This window comes from Gambusia affinis, linkage group LG07 (genome assembly GCF_019740435.1).
Source record: "Gambusia affinis linkage group LG07, SWU_Gaff_1.0, whole genome shotgun sequence".
Lineage (NCBI taxonomy): Eukaryota > Metazoa > Chordata > Actinopteri > Cyprinodontiformes > Poeciliidae > Gambusia > Gambusia affinis.
The window spans coordinates 21,774,240-21,782,533 of record NC_057874.1 but is presented as its reverse complement, the minus strand read 5'-3'; the positions used below and the strand labels follow the sequence as shown (position 1 = coordinate 21,782,533).

The following is an 8,294-nucleotide window of genomic DNA, read 5'->3' as shown; positions in this document are numbered from 1 at the left end:
GTAGTGACAGTGGAAAGGAAAATTCCTGTTTTACAGAAAAAATCCTCCAGAAGAACCTGACTCAGTGCGACCATTTACCGTCAACAGAAACACAGAGACCACAAAATCACTGGACCAGGTGTACTTTCTGTGAAAGTATAGATTTATTAGAAGCAATACTTCTTTTGTGGTGAACTCACCAAGAATGTATATTATTTTTTTCAAAAACCTTTTCAATATTTAAACAATGATGTAGTGGAATCTGTTGTTTGGGGTTTTTAGAACTTGTTCAGGGAGAGGTTCAAAGACAGAAACCCTTAAATTGTTCTGAAAAAAACAACAACAGGCATCTGAATTATTTCATGCTTTAATTTGTAATAATAATAATAATAATAATAATAATAATAATAATAATAATAATAATAATAATAATAATTTTCAAAGGGTGTAATACAATTCTAGCTACAGTTGATTTTTGTGAGTGGTTGAGAATCAAAATCATTCAAATTTAATGTCAACATGATAAAGACAGAGGATGTTTTTAACCAGAAAAACAGTAAATTCTGTAAACTTTGCACATGTAAGGCTAATTACTGTCTACTAAATATATCTTCATAAGTCCTGCATCAGACTCAGACTGAAAAACTAACCGCTGCAAACAGCTGAGATGAATATTATGTCATTATCTGTATCTCAGATTCGTTGCGGTCTTCCACTTTAGATCATCTCAGATCCGTTCTGTTCTGTTGCAGAGCTTTCGGATATTACTTCCGCCTCAGGAAGTGGCGCGTCTTTCTGCTCCACCGTGTGAAGAGGTGTCTGGGGAAAATGGACACGAGGTCGCAGGCGAGCGCCACATCGGGGCATCGAGCTCCAGCCGAGAGGGAATCTATGTTGATTTTCATGCTTGGCTAAACTTGTTTTGCCAGCTGCCATTTATGCTCAGACATTCATTCTGAATGAGCAACTATGTGTGTGTATTACTCTCTATATATTTGAGTGTGTGTGTATGTGTGTGGGCGTGTGTGTGTCCTATTTTGGTCAGATGAATGTAGGATACATCTTGGAATAGATACAGGGTTGTTTTGTAGCAGAATGTTTTCATCTGAACCGCCTTATAGACAAAATCAAACTCAGATTTTCTACATTTAACAGCAAACATACGGTACACACAAACAGATGCATAGCAGTATTTTTTTTTACATTCACATGGCTTCAAAAGAAAAGTGGAGAGCTTTTTCCTTTCCTGGAAAACGTAATTCAGCTTGGAGTCTAATTCATATTATTACTGAAATTGCCTCAAATTTGTTGCCATGGTAGTTTTTCTTTCGTCTCTCTTTTAAGCTTTGTGCCTCCTCAGTGGCCGATGATTAGAGCCGACAGCGGCTAGAAGGAGCCTGGGTGTGTGTGTGTGTGTGTGTTTGTGTGTTTGTGCGTGTGAATGGGAGGACAGATAGGCTGTGAGGCAGTGACCTGGTAATAGTGAACGTATCCACAGGCCATATTCCAAGATAGTTGCCATGGTCACAAAAATTGGGAGGCAGAGCAATGAGAGAGGAGTGTGAATGTTTTTATCTTTTGTGTGTGTGGGTGTGTGTGTCTGATGTCGTCTCAGGTCTACAGACACAGAGAGACACAGCGAGAGACAAAGAAGGAATCAGAGAAAGGGAATGATTGACTTCGAGAGGAAGAGGCTTGATGTAACACTGCAGACTAGCAGCAGGGAATGGTATTACATTACCAGATGCTGAGCTCTGCTCACAAAGACTCAATTTAACTTGCAACTTTAAGTAACAGCAATAAGTTTTTTTATTACTGCTTTGCTATTTAGCTTGTGTGTAATTGCAGAGGAATGATAATCCAGGAAAAACCTAAATGACAACATACAGTCCTCACAAAGGTTTAAAAATCAGTAATTAACCGCAGAGGAGCAACATCCAGTTGCTGCCTTCCTTTTGGTTGCACCAGAAGCTCTTCTTCTGCTTTTCAAGTATCTACGGTTGTATAATTGCACATCTGTTTACAGGTATTTTCACATGTGAGTATAAATGTTGACTTATCCCAGCCTGTTCAAGGAAGCACAATAAGTTTGACATCATCATCATGTTAACTCAGATCTGTATTAGCAATGGAGCAATAGGATACTTTTATGGAAAAACATGTTTTTAGGTTTCTTGTGATGGTCATAATGTTGAGACAGGTAAAAGCCTCTGTCTTAACAAAAACACAGAAAAAGCTTAAATGTTTCCTTAAACCTCTAAATCTGCAGGCAAAACTGAAAGTTACACTGACTGATGGAGCAGAGCTGCTGTTTCTTTATAATTATCTTCAGATCCTGCCGCCTCTTTCATTGTGAGGCAAACACATTTGTTTTCCCACCGTCTCAAGGTGTATTTAAATCCATCACTGACAGACCGCTATAGCAAAGATGATTAATGACATCATAAAGGAGGATATTATTGATGGGACATTCTGGTGTTGTAGACCAAGCAGGATTTTAATTTTACTCTTACAAAGTGGCATCACACATACATAGATCACTATGCTAGGACTTAATAATAGAAATTATTCACACATACATAGATCACTATGCTAGGACTTAATAATAGAAATTATTCAAGACAATGTTCACGTCTACTTGAGGTTCTCAGAGTTGATGTAGTTGTGTCTGAAAATTGCAACAGAGGAAGTAAGATGTTCAGCTTTACAGCTGGTTAACCTTTTGAGGTCCACGCCCGCCCTGTGGCGGGCATGACGTCATGCATTTAAAAGACCCAAGACTCCAAAGGTGTTGATCATTACAGAGGCTGCTTCAGGACTGTAAGTGAGATCTATCAGACTAACCTTCACTTAGCATCTCACATTATTTTACTGTAAAAAAAAAAAAAAAGGTTAATCAGCATTCTCATATTTGAAGGTTTAATAGTCATTCAATCAAAGAAAAATTATTTTGTCTGACACAAACCATCCCTTCAGTTTATGACTGGATAAAATGTAAACATTTTACCAACTCCTAGCCTTGTCACAGTTTATGATCCTAGAACCCAAAACTTTAACACATTTTAAAGCTGTTTTCGTCTGTCAGTAAATCTGTAGCCCTCATAATGTGATGACATAATTAATCAGTTGATTATGTTCACCTGAACTCCTGGACACGGCTGCTCTCCTTCAGCTCCGTAACTTGGTGGAGCTGCAGGAGGAGCTGAATAGTTTTCTTGTAACTTTCCTGTTGAAATAATTTTTTGAAGACATTTCAAGAGTTTATATATTTCTTGAGCTCCCCAACTCCACTTGAATTTTCTTGCCAAAACATTGGAGTTCTGTGTAAATATTAAAGTTAATACGTCTCTGGAAAATGGTAAGAATTTTCAACAAAAATAATTTTCTTATTTGGATTCTGCAATTTTAACTTGAAACTGTAAAACAACATACTAAAAATTTTTACTCCACTTTCTAATGTTTGCTAAGTCTCATTATAGGAAGACGTGAGCCAGTCAGTGATGCGATTCCTATGTTTTGTCAGTTTTTGCATACAGTCACAAGTTATTTTTATTTTTTTGCTTAATTAAACCTAAAGGTAGTATATGATCTATTTTGTTTGCTTTACTTCAAAAGCTGAATGCTTGTTTCCTGTCTTCTGTTCCAGCCTGTCTGTAGCTGAATGAAGACCCCTGTCCCTTCTGTCTGCTACAACAAAACATCATCATCATTATCATCATCATCAAACCACAGGGTTTCCCCCCCCGCCATGACTCACACACAGATCTAAGACAGACTCTAACCTCCGGCACGGCGCTGTCATCTCTACTACTGTCCACCCACATCTTGTCCCAACCTCCTGAAGATGCGGTCAGGAAAAGCCCCCCAAGAGGAGAAGGGGGCGTTACTGTGAGTGTGTTTCTTTACACTCGTGTTGTAGACAATGAGACAGCCGAGACAGTGAAGAGATGAGTGTGGAGAGGATGTGGTTCTTCATGAGATTTTCATGATTTTTGTTAAAGAAAGACCTGGAAATTTTAAAGACAGAGTTCCAGCTTCTGATGTTATTTAGTTTTTCTTTTCTCGTGCTTTCTCAGTTCCATTCCTGTTTTCTCTCTATTTTTCTTCTCTCTGTTCTTTTTATATTTATGCTAATTTTTGTCCTTTTCAATCTTCCTTTTCTCTTGGATTTTCCTTTATATTCTTTTATTTCTTCTTGTTTTATTTCACAAGAACTACTTTTTAGTTCCCCATCTTGATTTTCCTTCTTTTACTTTTTCTCTCTTCTTCTCTTCTCTTTTCTCTCCTTTTGTTTTCCTTTCTTTTATCTTTTTCTTATGTTTCTGTTCTTCACTTTTTTTCTTCCATTGTTCCTTTTGACTATTCTTTCTACTCTTTCATGCGTTTTTTTCGCTTGTCCTTCCCTTTCATTTTTGAATGTAGTTGCTCCAATGAAAATAGAGAGAAACAGTAACAACAAAATAAAACTCATGTAACTCTGGAGGGTTTGGAGTGGGTGTGTTTGATGAGTAATCAAGTTGCAGGACAGTCAGAGTACTGATGCATTGGCTGTGTGTGCGCGTGCGTGCATATGTGTGTGTGCGTTGGCGTGTGTGCGTGTGTGTGTGTTGGGGGGCCATTGGTCCAGAGTCATGAGTCATGTTGAGCCTTCCTTTTCCTCCTCCTCCTCCTCTTCCTCCTTCCGTTAGTGGCATTTTTGAAAAGAGGAAGGCTGCACCAACATGCGGCTTCAGGCTAAAAGCTGTCTATTGTCACTGTGTTGTAGTGATAAGGTGTGTGTGTGTGTGTCAGAATGATGCGCCGGCATGTAAAAACACACATAACCCATTCAATTCTTCTTTTGAAGTGTGAAGGCATCGCTTTGTGCCTACTTAGTCAGATTTGTTTGACGTGAGACAGACTGTCACTATGAATGTTTCTCTGTGTGTGTGAGACTGGGGGTGGGGGCGATGGAGCATCTGTCTTTGTGAGCATAATCCAGAGTGTGTGTTTGTGATCACTGCAAAATACTATAAAACCCAGGAGGCAGTTGCAGAGTTTGAGGAGCTTTCTGTTACTGTCAGTAATATATATATATATATAAAGAACAATTTCCTAAATGTCACCTTGTAAGACTCATAACCTCAAACGTCTGATGGAATAATTACCTTCAATTAAATATCAAATTTGAAGCAACAGTTCAAAAGATCACCTCCAGTCATGTTGATGAAAATGACAATATGTGTCATTTCTAACAATATGGAGCATGTGGAGTCAACAAAAGCTTTTTCAGCTACATAAAATAGTTTTTGTTTATACTGTAGACAATGACAGATGACAGATGATGCTGCTGGTTTCATGTTAAAAATGTAAATGTATTACTTTTTGGTCAGATTTAATTAAAGGCAGAATTTATTTGACAGGATCACTCAGGATTATCTGCTCCGGAAACAATCTCCTTCCAGCATATTAGCACCGATGGATACCGAGAGATAAAAACAACCTTTTTCCATGCAATCATTTTATCTTTAATTATGTATTTTATTAAATGACACTTTTTATATGTAAATGTGATTATATTAAACTACATACATATTGCAGGTTTATTTAAGACTGTGCTGCTTTTAATTTGGGTCTTTTTTTTGCAAAACATAAAGGCCAAAGTGGCTATTTGAATATCTTTGATGTTCCTTTTCAGTGTGTGTCTTCTTCTCGCAGATTCACAATCATCTCTCTGCCTGTCTGCAGGAGCGATAGCACTCTCTTCATTACACGCTTCATTAATCTCAATGCTAATTGATTCTGCGAGGGCCTTTCAGACTGAGGGCCAAGTCATGTCTTTCCCCATTGATTGTGTGTGTGTAGGGGTGTGTGGGCGGGTGTGTGCGTGTGTGTGTGTGCACCTGCTGGTTCCTGGAGAGACACATCCTGACAGAAAAGCCTCTCCTGGCTGTCTGTCTGCCCTCAAGTGTGGCACTGATATGCTTTGAGGGCCGCAGACCTGCCTGGGAGACAAGTAGAACCAGAAAAACACCAACAAAACAGACCCAGAGGAGAATTTACGGGAAATAAAAGCACAAAACCTGGATGAAAGGCAGTTGGCATGTTGTATGTTTGAACTGGCTGGATAAAACGAGGGATGCTGGAGCAGTTAAATGATCCATGTTCTGTTGCTAGGAGACACTGGGGCTGGATAGTGGAGATAAACACTGGGATCCACCCCTGGCAGGGAGGAGAATGCGGGTAGGAGTCGGGCGGAGGCAGGGGGTAAGAAAGAGAGACTGGTTCTGTAAGGGAGGGTGGGAGTCACGAGACAGAGGCGTCATCAGCCATGGTGGATGGGTTTGTACCCCCCACTTATTCCTTATCTCTCTTTATCTGTCATTTGCTAAAGTTGGCCACTTTATTCACCCAGACATGGGTTAAATCTTCAATCTTTTAAAATTCTAAATATGAATATAAAACATTTTGCAAGGTCTATGGTCAGTTATGCTAAATACATTTTTGTACCCAGTCCGCATTTATGTTTGTTTGAAACAAGCCACCGCTGCTGTTCTGTCTGATTTTAATACAGTAACATTTCATGTTCATAAGTGGAGGTTTTTGGCAAATGCCCAGAGTGGCATTAGAAAGTTGCTCATACAATCAGAGGATAAATAAAAAGTATCCCTCTCTTTTCGGATGTGTATTGAACAAGTTTTGAAATGCTTTCATGCATGTGGATTCACTGAGGAGTTTGCACCTCCTTGTTACTTTATAATATGGTGTCTATTTTACACGATTTAAGCTGGACTGCACTCTGATCTTGTTTGCATTGATGTTTTGCCTTCTTCAGAGCATCCTACAATTCAAATCTTCCAGCTGCATCCAAAATTGCACTAAACACGCTGTTCATGACAACCAACAAGCCTATTGCCCAGACGTTGTGTGTCCCCACCAGCTCTACCTTTTCTCCTCCTCATGACTGTTTCCATGATGTAAACATGAACAGATACTGATACCGCCTGTGAAGATGTAATTTCTTGAAATTTCCTGTTTGCACATTGCTCAACATAGCACTGAGGCGGTTCTTGCTAGTTTGATTGAAATCACCAATCGCCTCCTAAAGCCTAGAAATATTAAACAACCAGGAAATCCTCTCAGATGTGGGAGGGGGAACCACTGTGCAGCCTAGCCTGGTAATCTGCTCACTCTAATGCCAACACATAACTCCTTACCTACTGCACATGACAAAAATGCAATAAAAACCTTTTAATTTAATACTTGCCCATGTGATCACCCAACCCCCTAATGGCATCCTGTGCAACTGCCCATGTTAAAACTTTGAGATTAATACCAGAAAGAAACCCATAGAAACTAAACGCCAATTAACATTTTATCCTTCATACCAGATTAATAGAAACATTCAAAATTGGAGAAGGAAACTATAAAGACTTTATTTTTAACTCTTTTCCTCAGGGACAGCACTCTGCCACCACAGGAAGAGGCTTCTTCTCAAAACGTTATCCCCCATCAATCCAGTCAGCAACGATACAAAAAGACAGAGAAGAGCTTCCTCCGTCACATGTGAGGTAGGTAAGTGGTGAAGCTCTCAGCGCATGTGGTGATTAGCTATGAATGGGATACTGCTGTCTGATTGGTGGAGAGAGCCAGGGGTCAGGCGTTCTGCCAGCAGTTCATACAAGACTGCTGATTGCTATTCATCCTCTGATTACAGTAATTTAAATGTGCAGCAGGCCGAAGGGAGCTGCGTCTGGCTGCTGAAGCTGGATGCAATTTGGTTTGCTTTCAATAAGGCGAAAGAAAGAACGCAGCATACAAGGAGGGAGAACATGAACACATCTGTAAAATAAAGATATTGTTTATTTAATATGTAAAACTTACAGCGCCACTAAAACTGTGTAAGAGTTCAGCCTTGGTAGGGATAAAGCTGGTTCTTTTGTCTTCCTGGTTCATGCATGGACAGCCTGAGACCTTGAATAATCACAGTTGATGAAGCAGTTAGTCACAATGTTCTTTTTCCAGGAGCGCTCCTGATGATTAATCAGAGACCTGAGCAGCCCTGGCCGCTCCACCCGCAAACACATTACAAGGTTAATTTCTCTATTGATTAGAGAAGAAGAATAAGCCAATTCTTCACCTAAATCTTCTTTGCTTTCACACATGCATGTTTTTCTGCTTTCTCTGGAGGTACAAATGCAACTCTGGTTGATGAATGAGGCTTTTACTGATATCATCTTCTCACCACACCCCTTCACTCATAATGAAAAAATTAATCATGTTTAGCACAGCATTAGGCTCACGTTTATTGCCAAAAATTGAACAGTTTTCAAAAG

The 8,294-nt window shown here is 39.4% G+C and overlaps 1 long non-coding RNA gene across 1 annotated transcript; it reads left to right on the top strand.

Moving 5' to 3' along the window:
* Positions 1 to 3,132: 3,132 nt before the first annotated feature.
* Positions 3,133 to 7,527, top strand: LOC122833963. Its single transcript, XR_006371095.1, has 3 exons — positions 3,133 to 3,337; positions 3,626 to 3,867; positions 7,417 to 7,527. It is a non-coding gene; the product is annotated as an uncharacterized LOC122833963 (long non-coding RNA).
* The last annotated feature ends 767 nt before the right edge of the window (positions 7,528 to 8,294 follow it).